Source organism: Salvia splendens, chromosome 19 (assembly GCF_004379255.2).
Source record: "Salvia splendens isolate huo1 chromosome 19, SspV2, whole genome shotgun sequence".
NCBI lineage: Eukaryota > Viridiplantae > Streptophyta > Magnoliopsida > Lamiales > Lamiaceae > Salvia > Salvia splendens.
The window spans coordinates 13981862-13991675 of record NC_056050.1 but is presented as its reverse complement, the minus strand read 5'-3'; the positions used below and the strand labels follow the sequence as shown (position 1 = coordinate 13991675).

Below are 9814 nucleotides of genomic sequence, written 5' to 3'. Positions count from 1 at the left end.
ACCCATATGAAGCTTGAATTAAGCAACGATCGAATATGTGTTGAAGTATGAGACTATGCACTATGTCTGGAAAACATAGAGTGCCTAAGAAGTATGCTAGGTTGAACGTGCTTGAACATAGTTGTAAATTGATGACCACAATATCACTTTCCTGAGTGATGGGACAAACGAAAACATATACTTCGAACTAGACGGATTATTATAATTGTCTATTGTCTTCCCTGGATGATAAGAACAAAATGAAAGGATGTTCCTAACGAGATCAAGACAAGAAGAAATGTTAGGTGATGTATCCTTACAGCGACGAGAAATTGTGCCTACAATCAAATAAAGTGAATGCAATCGTGCATAACATGTTAATGCGACTACGCGTTACAAATATGACAACACTTATGACATGTTAAGGCCAGGAGGTTATTACCATGCATTTAATGAGAATGGTCGCTATGGCGTGCCAAAAACAATATGAAGATGTGACCTTCAAGGACAGTTAATTGTTGTAACGACACCAAGAATCTTGACTTAGAATCTAGAGTTTTCGAGAACGCTTCTATTATCTTCGGAAAATGACGGAGTGCCACCTTTGTAGCTAGAATGGATGAATTTAATTGACAGTACTTACTTGGATTATCAGAAATTTCTTACTATGAAGCTCCTTGACAATGATATTCTTTTCGTGCATTTAGAACTTTTGATTGACCTGCAATTTGCAAGTGATGCATCATTGTTTCCTTTTAATGAAAGTAGTGACTCATTCTTGTTCCTCTTGAGTCATTTTCGGAGCCATTCCAATCAAGGGCAATTTCAATAGTGCTCCTCATATTGAAACCCGTTCTGATCCAAGTAAAGACTGTTAAATAGATTTCTAAATTCTTGATACAAGACCCTCAAGAAAGACAATGGCTTGATCTCTGCAACCACATATGAGGAATAAGTTTCAAGAGACACATACAAAAAAAAGATACACCAACAACACGAGGAGTCGAATATTTTCGCATCTATGTTATGTTGTAGCAAGCAGCCAAAGAATCGAACTTTATGCCATACCGACATTAGGTCTTGAGAAACAAAAGCTGAGAGAAGCGTGCACATCAAATGATCACGTTTTGCAGCTCAGAATTTATGTAAGTGGTTGACTAAGGGTTATACGGATAACAGCTGAGAGTCGGAGTATTAAGGACGTCGCATAAGATCATCGTTGAACGATTGTATTGGAATGTAAATACGAGCACCCCTGATAGATTAAGATATACGAACGAAGGTCACCGACGAGAGGAAATCGTCTAGCAAGTGGCGAAATCGAATCATCTAAAATGGTAAACAATTGAAAGGGGGAACGCGTGCTAGTACCATCACCATTACCTCCTCCACCTAAGCCAGAATGACATATTGAATAGTTTTTGCTAAAGCAAAATCCTTCTATATTCGATGGGATAGGAGAGCCAGCAAAAGCCGAGACTTGGATACGCGTATTGGAGAGCATCTTCGAATTCTTGAAGTGCACCGAGGAAGAGCAATTGATTTATGTAACCTACCAACTCACGGATTCGGCTGACTTTAGGTGGGACCAAGCAAGGGACCTGACCCCTAAGAAAGTGGATACAATGACATGGGAGGACATTAAGGCGGAAATATACAACAAGTATACCCTAAAAAGTTACCGAAAGGTAAAGGCGGCTGAGTTTTACAACTTAACCCAAGGACGCATGTCGGTGACGGAATATGATCGCGCGCTCTGCGATATGACTCGGTATGCACCTGAACAAGTTGACACCGACGAGAAGCTGACCGATAAGTTCCGTGAAGGTCTAAGGCATGAGATAAAGATGGCATTGGCTAGTCATGGGAGGCTTACATACGCGGAAGCGTTGGCCCTTGCGCTAGATGTTGAGGCAGCTATGCCCAAGGAGAGGGTGACGGAGAACACTACACTGGCACTGCCTCCACCACATTATTCTCGGGAGAAGAGAAAGTGGGATAGGAATAGGACCCACTAAGAAAACAAGAGGTACCAGCCCAATCAAAACCGACCACCGCATGGGGGTAGACAAAATTTCTCTAACCAGAGGGGTGACTTCCGACCCAGACCACCACAATGCAATGTGTGCTCCAGATACCATTTTGGAGAGTGTAGAGTGCAGAAAACTACCAAGTGCTTTAACTGTGGGGGAAATGACCACTTCTCTAGGGAGTGTCCGATCAAGAATGAGGGGATGGGGTCAAGGCAGAACAATCAAGGATTCCGTCAGCAGTCGAGGGCACCACCGGCTGAACTAAGGATGAATCGTGATCAATCTCCGCGACAACAACAACCTCACCGCCCAAGACTTCCCTCCCAGGCTAGAGCGTATGCGCTGAGTTCTAGACAAACCAAGACTGAACAAGGGAGTCACGAGAGCGGAAATTTGGCAGAACTATGTGTGGACACATTAAGTTGCCTGCTAATAAATCTGAACATAAGATGATGGTGACCTCACCAGTGGGAGGGGTAATAGAAATTTCTCGAACATGCTCGAACATAGAAATTGTTATGGGAGGACTTAGGCTAGTCGCGCACGACTTACAAGATATGGCCATGAAGGATGTCGATGTAATCTTGGGAATGGATTGGTTGACTGCAAATTTTGCTACGATTCGATGTAAGGAGAGACGAATATCATTACAAGCCCCGGAAAAGAACCAATCGTGTATCATGGAACCACGGTGAACAGAAAAAAACGTCTATCATCTCCGCACTCCAAGCCACAACGATGTTGAGAAAAGGGCGTCCTGCCTACCTGGTCTATCTACAAGGAGATGAGAAGGAAGAAAGGAAAGTGGAGGATGTCGATGTGGTACGAGAATTTGCAGACGTTTTTCCTGAAGCTTTACCTGGCCCACCGCCAGATCGACAATTGGAGTTCACAATCGACCTAGAGCTAGGGTCAGCACAGGTGTCTAAGGCCCCATATCGAATGGCGGCTAAAGAGTTGGAAGAACTCAAGATACAACTTCAAGAGCTTATAGACTTGGGTTTCATTAGACCCAGTGTTTCACCGTGGGGCGCACATGTGCTTTTGTGAAGAAGAATGATGGATCGATGAGAATGTGTATCGATTATAGAGAGTTGAACAAGATGACTCTCAACAACAAATATCCACTGCCGAGAATAGACGACCTATTCGAGCAACTTCGAGGAGCTGGTGTGTTCTCAAAGATGGATTTAAGGTCTGGATACCATCAGTTGAGAGTCCGACGAGAAGACATACCGAAGACTGCTTTTCGCACGAGATATGGTCACCATGAGTTTGTGGTGATGCCGTTTGGATTGATGAATGCACCTGCAACATTGATGGATTTGATGAACCAGGGTATTCCACCCATACTTGGGTAAATTCGTTTTGGTATTCATAGATGATGTACTCGTCTATTCGAGGAATGAGAAGGAACGCGAGGAGCACCTGCGAATCACTTTGGAGACGTTGAGGAGTGAGAAACTGTATGTCAAATTCAACAAGTGTGAGTTTTGGCTTAAGGAAGTAAACTTCCTTGGTCACATTGTGTCGGCAGAAGGAATTCGAGTGGATCTCGCCAAGGTCGAGGCGGTACAACAATAGAAAGCACCTTCAACACCAAACGAGATTCAGACATGGCAGGATACTACCGAAGTTTTATAGACGGATTCTCCAAGATAGTGAGACCCATGCCCCAACAACTCAAGAAAGGGGTAAAAGTCAATTGGACCCCAGAGTGTGAGGCCAGTTTCCAACTGTTGAAGGAAAAGCTAACTAGTGCACTGATTCTAGCTGTGCAGAACATGGAGTGAACTACGTGGTATACACATACGCTTCGAAGGTGGGACTTGGATGTGTGTTGATATAGAACAACAAAGTGATTGCTTATGCATCACGACAATTGAGGCCACACGAGTTGAACTATCCAACCCACGACTTGGAGTTAGCAGTGGTAGTACACGCCTTAAAGATTTGGAGACATCACCTCTACGGAGTCCGATGTGAGATCTTCACGGATCACAAAAGCCTGAAGTACTTCTTCGAGCAGAAAGATTTGAACACGCGGCAACGAAGATGGCTCGAGTTGGTGAAAGACTACAATTGTGGCATCAATTATCACCCCGGCAAGGCAAATGTAGTAGCAGATGCATTGAGCCGGAAGGACCAGTCCTAACTAGCCACTTTTCTCACCACAGAGGAACGCCTAATTTGCGAGTTCAGCAAGATGCGTTTGGAAGTGGTGAGGGCACCTGAAACAGTGGATGCACGAATCGCCACTCTAGCCGTTGAACCTGATCTAAGGTCGAGGATTATTGAAGCACAACGGATGGATGTGAAATTGGAGGAAATTCGTATAGAAGTGCGAACTGGTGAATCTAGGAATTTTAGTGAAGATGGTGACAATGCCCTTACTTTCGAAGGAAGGCTATGCATGCCGGATAACGAGGGACTAAAAAACGAGGTTATGAGTAAAGCGCATGAGACTCCCTACACCGCTCACCCAGGAAGTACGAAAATGTATCAAGATCTGAGGAAGTCCTTTTGGTGGAATGGTATGAAGAGGGACATAGCGTCATTCGGCGAGAGATGTTTAGTCTGTCAGCAAGTGAGGATTCTACATCAACGACCGTATGGGAAGTTACAACCACTAGAGATTCCCCAGTGGAAATGGGAACACATCGCCATGGATTTCGTGACAGGTTTGCCAAGGACTTTAAGGGGGAACACCGCCATTTGGGTAGTTATAGATCGACTTACCAAGAGTGCGCATTTCATACCAATTCTCATAAGCTATGGGTCCAATAAACTGGCTCAAATTTACATAAGGGAGATAGTTCGATTGCATGGAGTCCCAGTGACTATCACGTCCGACCGTGACCCGAAATTCACCTCAAGATTTTGGATAAGTCTACAGAAGGAGCTTGGAACCAAATTGAACTTCAGCACAGCATTTCACCCTCAAACCGATGGACAGTCCGAAAGAACGATCCAAACTCTCGAAGATATGTTGAGAGCCGTGGTACTCGACCGAGGAGGAAGTTGGGAGGCAGCACTACCATTGATCGAGTTCACCTACAACAATAGCTTCCAGGCAACGATAAACATGGCGCCGTATGAGGCATTATACGGAAGAAAGTGTAGATCACCGCTCTACTGGGACGAGGTTGGCGAAAGAAGAATACTTGGACCTGACGCAGTTGAAGAGATGGTGGGAATCGTGCGGCAAATTCGGGAAAGGATAAAAGAAGCTCAAGATAGACAAAAATCATACGCGGACGTCCGACGCACAGATTTACAATTCCAAGCTGGCGACAAGGTTTTCCTGAAGGTATCCCCATCAAAAGGGATAACACGATTCGGCGTCAAGGGCAAACTGAAGCCGCGATTTATTGGGCCTTATGAAATTGTTGAAGGAGTAGGCCCCGTTGCATACCGTTTGGCGCTACCACCAAACCTTGGAAATGTTCACAACGTTTTCCATGTGTCGCAGTTACGAAAATACGTGTTCGACCCGAAGCACGTGATCCGTTTTGAGGAAGTCGCGTTGAATCCGGACTTAAGCTACGAAGAGAGACCCGAATCTATTCTGGACCGAAAGATCCAAATTGTGAGAAATAAAAGTGTTGCTTGTGTGAAAGTACTATGGGAAAATCATGGGCATGAAGAAGCCACGTGGGAGAATGAGGATAAAATGAGGGAATTGTACCCCGAACTCTTTACTTGAGAGTAACAAATTTCGGGACGAAATTTTTGCTAAGGTTGATAGGATGTAACGCCCCGTTTTTCTAAACCTAATTTGTGAACCTAAATTACTTGTTTTAATGGTATTAACTCTGCGAAGTCCGTGAATTGATTGTTGGTAATTAATTGTTGTTAATTGGAGATTTGTGAAATAAATGATTATGAGAATTTAATTAACTCCTGTCCGTGAGGAATATTTATTGGACTCAATTCCGTGTTGGATCCGATAAATTAAATAATTAATATAAAAGTCTAGTCCGTGATAAAATACAATGGGCTGCGAATTAAACTAAATTAATTAAGACAAAATATCTTTAATTCAAATCTTAATTAAAGATTTTATGTAGATTTTCCTGCTCCGTGATGGAATTTTCCTCCTCCGTAACCTGCAAATAAAATACCAAATAAATTCAACTAATTCAAAAATAAGAAGAAAAAAAAAGAAGAAAAAATTGAATCCCTCCCTCAACCCCATTGAAACCGCCTCCCCTCAATCCCATGAATCTCTCCCATATCCCCAACCCCTTTCCTCTATATTAAATCTTCAGCCATTATTTCTTTTCTCACCTATCGTCTCTGCAAGCAAGAATCATCTTCAACTTCTATCCAAGGTAAACTATGATTTATCATTTGTATCTAAATTCTCTCCTGTTTCAAAATCTAACATCAAATTGTTGCTTCCGGCAGTAATCAAACTCCTCCAGCTTCAAGAACCCGCCTTTCAGCCTTGTGAACTTCACAACCCAAATCCAATTCACGGAGGTAATTTCCTACCCAGATTTGGAACATGACTTATCGCATGCTGCATCCATACATTACTTTCCCAGCACCAACTCCCCTTGGCAATTGCTTACATTTTGTAAATATTATGAAATCTGAAAATCCTCTCTGATCGGATAACCGTAGCAACCAAAATAGGAATGAAAAGAAACGTTTTTTGTTTCTAATGGGAACTTACCTTGCGGGTGAAATCGGGGTTAATTGGGGCCGACCGATGGCGGCACCCTTCGCGGCGGAGCTGGAGCCGCACAACAGCGACGGCGGGCGGCGACGGCGGGCTCCCTCCGGCGACGGGCAGAAGCAGCGGCAGCGGTCCAGGGGAGCAGCGCGACTGCGGACAGCGGCGAATCGCGAACGGCGACTCGGAGCGAGGGGACGGTGAGGTCGCCGTCGTGAATGAGACGGGGGGGGCCGACGGAATTTCAGAAAGCCGATGGAAATCGGAGGAAAAATTTCTGCAGTTTTGGTCGAGAGATAGAGAGAAGGGGGGGGGGGGGGGAAGAAGGTGTGTTACACGTAGGTGAGGGAGGGGGTTTTCTTCATTTGGGCTCATTAAGTTTTGGGCCTCATTAAATTAGAAGTGGGTAGAATGTTTAATTGTTGGGCTTAAAATTTGTAATTGAAGATAAGTGGAGGAAACAATTAAATCTTGGACTTTTAATTAAATGGTTTAGGCCTTCTTTAGTGGGGGTATTGATTAATTAAATTAAAGACATAAGGTGGGAATGAATTAAGTTTTGGGCCGATAAATTAATTATGGGAAATTATTCAAATAATTTCCGGATAATGTGGAAGTTTAATAATTTTTATCCTATGTTCGAAATAGATAGTTTTGCGAGGGAAATATTTTCGATAATGAATTCATGTGCTTAATTAAATATTAGGATTTAAGTCTAAATCATTAAAAATATACGGGGAGCCAACGGTGGAAATTGGGAGCGTAAGCGGCCGTCGAACGATCGAAAAATCGAGAAAAAAAATGGGAGATAAAAGATTTAAACTAGGGTGCATGCATTTTATTTACTTAATTTGAAAGTGTGTTGATTTATGTGTTATTTTAATTCTAAAGGTGATATCTCGCAAGGGAATCGTGATCGCAAAGGAAAGAAAATAGTTTTGGAATAAGCACTCGAGGTGGGCTTCTTTTCTACCCTGCCCTACGTGTGGGTTTTTATTTTACTAAACTCTTTTACGTTTGACCGTGGAGAGATAAGGGTGGTTTAAAATGACTTTATCATGCCGTGATTTGTGTTTTACGTGCCTATCTGGTATGGCTATGTGCCGTTGTTATATAAATCGAATTCGGGTCCACGTGGGGCCGCAAACCCTACCTGGACTAGTGTACACCTATGGTAGATCGTGTGCTAGCTACGGGCTGGCCGGTCTAGTGGCTTGGTTTGTGGCCACATTCCAAGTCATGTATTGGCAGATATGGTGAACGTCTATGGGAAAATGACTGATCAGTCGAATTTTACAATGGGAAATGATTTTGAGTGCCTCGGGTATTTCCAAAGCTAAACCCCGATGGTTACTTGTGAATGGCATGATAAATTACTTTTGTTGCAAATGTTTTCGGCATTAGCCACTGGGTATTCTTAAAATACTCAGCCCTGCATGTGTTTTCCCTATGTGCAGGTTGAGCGGCGACGAGGATGTGGTGGTGTTGAGCAAGTAAATTTAATATATTATTTTTGTCTTTGAACCTTGAGTGTCGTTGTGTCTTCACACATGACGTGACTCTTTCTCTTGGTCGTTTCCGCTGTGTCGTGTCGTTTAATTATGATTTATTTAGGCCGACAGCTTTAATTGTTAGGGTATTGAATATTTGAATTTCTTGTTGGATAATATTAAACCCTTGGTTATTTATTTGGATATTAATTGTTGGTCCAACTGGTGTTGAAACCCTAATTCCTTCGTCTTTTTATTAAATTCTCTTAATCACGAACGCCCGCATTTATTAACCCTAAGGGGCGGTCGTGACAGTGCACGACCCCCAATGTTGTAAAGTAGAACAACATTTTCTGTTGCCACCATTTGAAGTCGGATCCTCCAAACTTGGAGGGCTTCTCGGCGGGAGGCATCATCCTCGGCATCAAAGGCACCGAGCTTGGTCCTTGATATGAACCATTCATGTTGACTCCAGTTGAGCCTCCAAAATTTGTGTTGAGCGTATTGCCCCCCACATATGTGTTGCCCATAGTTGGCCCCACATTCATGTTGACCCCAAGAGATCCAACACTAGTATTGAGCCCAGAGGCACCAACACTCGATCCATTAAAGGATCCAAAGGAACCACTAAAAGTGGAACCTATCGACCCACCAAAGGTGGATCCAGTGGACTCCCCAAAGGGGTTGTCCCATACTGAAGAGGTAATTGAGGCGGAAAAAGGAGTGCCCTGACCCATCAAGGTTGATGAGAGAGCGGCAGCAGTGAAGGCGGCGATGGCCGGAACAGTGAAGGCGGTGGTGGCCGGAACGGTGGAGGCAGTAGTGGCCGAAGTAGTGGCAACGGAGGTGTTGGGGTTGGTCGACATCTCCAAGCAAAGGATTAGGTTTGGCCGGAACAGTGAAGGCAGCAGTGGCCGGAACAGTGGAAGCGGTGGTGGTCGGAACGGTGGAGGCGGCGGTGGCCGAAGTAGTGCAGCGGAGGTGTTGGCGTTGGTCGACATCTCCAAGCAAAGGGTTAGGTTTCGATAGTTTTAAGTTCAGTTAAGGTTCGATCCTTCAACGGCAAGTATATCTCGTCTTGCGAATGATGCGATTATTACTGGAATTACAAGAGATAAACAAAACCGGGCGTAATACAACCCAAGAAGGAAGAACTGAAACTGAAAATACAATGAAAAGAAACTGGAAATCAAACTTAGCAGAGTCGAGGAAAGTCCTCTTTCCGCAAGACGAGATACGCCTCGGTAGTGCTCTCGGTTTGGCGTGTCGTCCCCAAAGATAAAACGGCAACGTCTCTGGTGAAGCAGCACCGCTATCAGCAGAGCTCCGGTGAACTGAAAAAGGAGTGGGCAGAGCTTTTGGAAGAAAGACTATGCAGAGAGTATGATGCTTGTGTGTATGTTATGTTGATGTAAGAAATGACTAGCCTATTAGCCTTGATGGCTGTCATCATGGCTCATCATGGCGTGGCTGTAATGGCTGGCCGTTATGAATTTGAAAGCTAGAGTGGTCGACGATGAATCTAGACGCTGTACACGCCCTAGTTCATCCGTCGCATGTGGACTGCGTTACGTGCCAGCCTCGTGGACTTTGACTGCGTCATAGTTGACAATGTGTCATGCCACTGGTCT

General features: G+C 44.1%; 1 long non-coding RNA gene across 1 annotated transcript; it reads left to right on the top strand.

Moving 5' to 3' along the window:
• Positions 1-6209: 6209 nt before the first annotated feature.
• Positions 6210-7641, top strand: LOC121779516. Its single transcript, XR_006045835.1, has 3 exons — positions 6210-6346; positions 6423-6497; positions 7585-7641. It is a non-coding gene; the product is annotated as an uncharacterized LOC121779516 (long non-coding RNA).
• The last annotated feature ends 2173 nt before the right edge of the window (positions 7642-9814 follow it).